Source organism: Panthera pardus, unplaced genomic scaffold (genome assembly GCF_024362965.1).
Source record: "Panthera pardus isolate Hobbes unplaced genomic scaffold, ASM2436296v1 HiC_scaffold_17, whole genome shotgun sequence".
Lineage (NCBI taxonomy): Eukaryota > Metazoa > Chordata > Mammalia > Carnivora > Felidae > Panthera > Panthera pardus.
This window is the reverse complement of record NW_026526732.1, coordinates 80,962,433-80,968,495: the sequence shown is the minus strand read 5'-3', so window position 1 is coordinate 80,968,495 and position 6,063 is coordinate 80,962,433. Positions and strand designations below refer to the sequence as shown.

At 35.3% G+C, this 6,063-nt stretch overlaps 1 long non-coding RNA gene across 1 annotated transcript; it reads right to left on the bottom strand.

Annotated features, from left to right (window-relative positions):
- Window positions 1-2,161: 2,161 nt before the first annotated feature.
- LOC109263270 (uncharacterized) lies at window positions 2,162-6,063 on the bottom strand. The gene is made up of 3 exons (XR_002078129.2): window positions 5,720-6,063; window positions 4,255-4,350; window positions 2,162-2,969 (listed from the first exon to the last, which is right to left on the bottom strand). It is a non-coding gene; the product is annotated as an uncharacterized LOC109263270 (long non-coding RNA).

Sequence of the window (6,063 nt, the reverse complement as noted above, 5' to 3'; positions counted from 1 at the left end):
ATACGGCTTTCACGTGGTGACCTGACTGCTTGGGGCCTCCCTGCTCTAACCCTGCAGCAGCACAGAAAGGAGTGAGGTGACCTTCTGCTGAGTTGGCTGGGCTGTACACAGTCCCTGGGCCGTGACCACGGACCTGCACCCGGAACAGATGGGCACCACCGAGGACACACCCTGGACCCGGGGTCCAGGATCCTTGGACTGCAGAGAAACCCCTCTGGGAAGGGGGTTTCCGACCCCATCTGCCCTGTGAGGAGGGAGCCCCCTAGAATCACTATGACTCCCAGCTCCCAGCCCAGAACATCCCAGAGCTGCCTGGGCAGCCCAGCATCACCTTGTGGCTGTTCTTGAGACTACACCTTCAGAATCCTGTGTTCCTATGACCATCTGCCCCTTCCCCCCACCAATCTGTGTGACAACTGTATAAACTAAAATGACATCACTTGTCAAAAGAAATCCCAAAAAAGTCTCTCTCTGACTTCTCCCTTACTACCTCTTCCCTTCTTCGCTCTGCTCCAGCCACACTGGGCACCTTGCTGTTCCGAGAAAACTTTCAGAACATTATTGCTTCAAGGTGTTCACACTTGCTGTTTCCTCTGACCTGATCGCTTTTCCCAGTTATGCTCAGCTCAGGGCCAACCCCTCATTTACTTATAGATTCTCCTCTAAAACATCTAATGCATGAGGACTTACCTGGACTTCCATATAAAGGAGCCCCATCTAGTATTTTCTTGGCTCTCTCATCTCCCTAATCCTGGTTCATGTTTCCTCACACTGAGTTTAATTGTATGAAGTACTATGTACTTGTTTACTTCTTGTCTGCCCTCCAATCCCACTACACTAGATACAAACTTCACAAGAATTGAGATCATGTCTGTTGTGTTCACTACTGCATCCTTAGGGTCTAAAACAGGGATTAGAACTAGGCACTCAAATAATTGTTGAATGATTGATTGAGTGAATTTACAAAAGGAATTATAAAGTGCTATAGAAGCATAAAACACAGGGATCTAACATAGGCTGGAGAAGCAAGAAAAGATTTTTTTAGGAATCTGAAAACAAAATGCTAAAAAGACAAGTAAGTGTTTGCCAGGAAAAGGAAGAGGAAGGGAAGAGCTCATCCACAAAGGGAACAACATTGCCAAGCCCTCAAGTCTGTTTATTCAACAAATATTTATTAAATACCTAAAATGTACCAGGCTGTGTTATAGGCATGTGGGACATAAGGAGTAAAGGGGAAAGTGCATATACAAATAAATACTGGCATATGGTCATTTAATTAAAAAGCTATGAAAACAAATTAACCTAGGATAGAGAATAAAGAATGATGGGAATAGGGAAAGAAGACTAGAAATTTGAGGAAGTGCAATTTGGGTAGAGACTGAAGGAAGTTTTCCCTAATAAGAAGGAATAATTTACCTCCCGATAAGTTATTATTGGAGGCCAAAGCAAAAAACACAAAGTACAAATCTATTATATCTTTATTTATTATTACCTTATTAATCTATCAGGTACTGAGAACTTTCTTTTAAAAACCTTTTACCTTTGGTGGGTTTATCAACACAATGGTTCAGTCAATTTTTACTTTCTATATTTCGAGACTATATTAAGTACATTTAAGCTTTTAAGTGGTTTATATTCCTGCTGACTTTAATATTTTCTTTCTATATATGCTCCCTTTTTATGCTTAGTTGATTTTGGATTTTAAAATTCTTTTACAACTCTTCTTTTTTACTGCTATAATAGAAATACTACATGTTACTTCTTTGAGCAATTTCTTGACATTTAATATGTACATATTTTACTTAAAGCTCAAAGTTAATGAAAATCTCAATTTTCTTCTTGGCAATACAAGGGCTTTAATTCAAAATTTGCCTTACTATTCAAATAATTTAGTTCTCTAGCTTTTATCCCATAGGTTATTAAAAAATACTATTTTTATACAAAAATATTTAGTTAGAAATAACCACAAGTGTATCCATTTTTTGGTTTACTACTCCTTGCTCTCAGTGCTAACTTTTGGATTTGTCTTTTCCCTGAAGTACAATCTTGAAATATCCTTCAGCAAGGAAGAGTCTAGTAGAAACAAACTCTCTTCACATTTTTATGAAAATATATTTATTTCTTTCTTATTAAGTGAAACTGTTGGTGCAAAATGAACAAACCTTTTTTGAAATTTTAAAGAGAAAGGACAAGAGTTTCATTTGAACTTGAGGTAGAACAGCTGCTCCAGATACATAATCTTCACAAAGAAGAGACAGCTCCAGAGAAGGAAGGCTTAATAGAGGGTTATATATGTTTTCTGTTACATCAAGAATTACAAATCATCATGACATAAGACATTCCAGAAAATTACAAACTTCATCTTATGCTTTTGGTATGTACAAGGTTGCAGGCTTCAGAGGTATGAGAACTTTAGGAGGTTTTTACTCTTATCTTTAGTTTGAAATGTTTCTGTTAGGTTATTTGCTAATGAAACAGATGTAAAGTGTATGCTCTGGGCAGAAATACAGCCCATGCTTTGAAGTTTGGTTAAGTCATTCTGACCTTGGCAAAAGTAAAAGTGTAGTTTCCCTGGGAGCCCAGAAGCACAGCCCACAACCATTAAAAGTTGAAATTTTTCTTTATTAAAAGTTCAATTAGGTATAGGATTAAGAGTAAGTTATTTTTATTCTCAGTACTTTGATCACATTATTCCTCTTATTGTGACATATTTTACTGTTAAAATCAGATGTCATTCCACTTACTGTTCCTTTGTAGATGATTTGATTTTTCTTTCTCTTCTTAAATACTTGCATGAAACATCTCTTTGATTTTGATATACATAAACATGTTTCTATAGGTCCATTATTTTAAATTTATCTCACTGTAGGTTTTATTATGTTTCTTGAATCTGGGTATTCTGTGTCTTCTATCAATTCTGGATAATACTCATTTATATATTTAACCACTAGCTTTTTCCATTTCTACTCCTGTAAATAATAAGACATAGCATTGGCTCTTATATTCTGCCCACTCTGTCTACTAACCTTTTTTCTACATTAATCCACTTTGTATTTCTTCCCTGTTTCTAGAGAATTTCTTCATATATAAGATCCAGTTCACTAGCTTTCTCTTAACTTGTATCTAATTTTCTGCTTACTAATTCCACTGAGCTTTTAATTTGCATTATTTTTATTTCTGAACAATATATTTAGTTCTCTAAAATAAATTCCAGATAAATTTTGTTAGTCTCACCCTCCTTGACCATATTTTCAATTCCTTTTTATTTGTTTAAATGTTTTAATAATATTTTATATTTTAAATTTGATACATCCCAATTATTTAAATCATGCTTTTTCCAGCTATGCTATTTATTGTTTCTATTAACTCTTGCTAATGGTGGACTATTTTCTCATCTTTTTGTGATTTGAAGTATAAAACTGATATGTGTATGACCTTCAAGTATGAGAACCAAGAGCGGTCTGAGCTGAGTAGAGATTTCTTCAAGGGGGATATGAGTTAGCTTTTGCCAGGCATAACAGCTTTATGGAAGTAGGGCCACTCTGACTGTATTTCTTAGAGTGAGATTTTCTGGGTCAAATGGGACAAAGTTTTGCTTTCCTCCTTGGAGCCAAGTCCAGCAAAGACCAGTTCCAATGTTATGTCCCTTTGTTATTTGGCGAATGTCTTTTTCAGTTTCACTAAGTTGTAGATTTTTGATGTAAACATCATTACGGGTCCCCTTCCCCTCTTCTGCTGGGGTCAAAGGTTATTTGTTTTTTCTCATGTACTCTTCAAAGACCTTAAGACCCAAAGATCTAAGGTCCTGGTATAGCCAAATGTCCTCAAGACACCCCAGTGTTCCGCTTGTGATTTTTAAACTATTTTGTAGTTGCCCACTTCTTTTTTATTAAGGGTTTTCTTCCTTTCTTTTAGGCACAAATTTATAATTTAAAAGTTGTATGTTGTATTTTTTCAACCTGTTGGTGTTTTGTAATGGGGAAATTAAAAAAAATGTAAGGTTAATTTATTTTTGAGAGAGATAGAGAAGCAGAGAGAGGGAGACACAGAATCCGAACAGAGCCCAACACTGGGCTCAAGCTCACAAACACGGGGCTCAAGCTCAGATCAGGACCTGAGCTGAGTCAGATGCTTAATCGACTGAGCCACCCCGGCACTCCGTGGAATGGGAAAATTTTTAAAGTGAATTGCTGGAAACATAAACCTATAACCTTGTCTATACATGACACAAAGTCACAGATTGAAGTTACTTACAGCGACCATCGTGGAAATCTATTCTTTTCCAGTGCAAAATAGAGGAAAGATTATGCTCCTATGCCTGACAGTGTACTCTGCTCTTCTCTTTTCTCTCTTGGCATAAAAGATAAGGAACAAAGTCATTATGTAATTAAATTACTTTACAACAAACATTTACATAATCGATGTATTCCATGTATATCAATCAACAGAACTAGGACATAAATATTGTGAATTTTTAACATATTTGATTTGAAAAATAAGCAAATGTAAATTAATGCCAATTTTACTTCTGTTTTGGATTTCAGAAATCAAGTCTCCAAAAGAATATCCAGCAGACTAACTCCGTGGAGACTCTCTCCTCCATGCAAAATTCATAAACGTTAAAAAAACCACCTCTGCCCTTGGTTATTTTCAATTAATATATTTCAACACTTTGCCAAGATAAATGATGACAAGTATTTTTCCCTTGTTTACAGGGAGAGAGAAGATAACCTCATATGATTTTTCTTCAAGAGAAAGAAAGTATTTCCATCATACAAGTTTTGTTACTTTTAATCAAAATGACAGGATGAACACTCTTGACAGCTAATGATTGACAAGACAAGTCTCAGAGATATGACAGGGATCTGCTACTCTACATTACTTTTGTTGCACATCTCAATGTAAGGTCATTTCTCTTCTTTTTCAGATATGGATTATAATTTCATTACCTAATAAAACTAAGCAAAAATCATTCAAAACATGTTGCTACTCTTCTGTTTGCCTTAACGACAAAATAAAACATTAGAAGAGTTTTTATTTCTTTGTTGAGATAGTAAAAAATACACACAATATAATCAAGTGGAGTACTTTCTGTTTTTCTAGTGTAACGTAAAGAGAAGTAAAATCTGATCTACCTTAACCTGTGTTGCAGAGATCAACATGAAATAGCATGATGAAATAGAAATGTAATAGACTTAGACATTTACTCCTGGCTCTGCTATTCACTACTTAGGTGTCCTGGGAAAATACTGAACCTGTTACTACCTGAAGTTCCTCAATTATAAAAATTATTTTAAAAAATTAAAATACCAAACTGATAGAATTGTGGTGAGAGTTGACTAGATAAATCACCTGGAAGGTAGACTCTTATCAGTTACCTTTTTCTATGAAAGGTGTTTATGGAGGGCAAAACATAAACACACATACACATACACATATACATGCGAATGTGTACTTATGCATATGGGTTTATGTATTCATATATGTATATATCTTTGTGGATATGTTTGTGTATGTATATATCCAGGAAGCATTTCACAAAGAAATGTTCAGTGACTCATGACATAATTAATGAACAAAAAATTGGAATAACTTGTAAGTCCCTGAATAAATCATTCCTTGGGGGAAAGGATGCTCACCCTGTTCAGAAGGATAGGGTGTTCACTAGGGTTAGGGAGAAATGACTTCAGTTCTGATGAAAATTAGAAAACACACTTACCACAATCAAGGCAAAATCTGGACTCCAAAAAGAATGGGGGAGGGGTGGAATGGAGAAAAGAAGAACCACAGGTGTTATTATTTGCAGTATAATTAAGCCTTCACAAATCATAGTTCAGATGGCAATTTGTGATTGAGGATTATTTGAAAGCATCTCAACTGCAATGATCATTAAGGTATACTCTATCATCAATCTATTTAACAATAAATATCTGGAAGAGTTTTTAACTGGAGACTTTATAAAATAGCAGAAGCATGTATTTAATATGCCTGTGGAATAGGAACTATATATACACTGTTCAATATTAATAGGATGAGCTAAACATAATTACATAGAACACACTA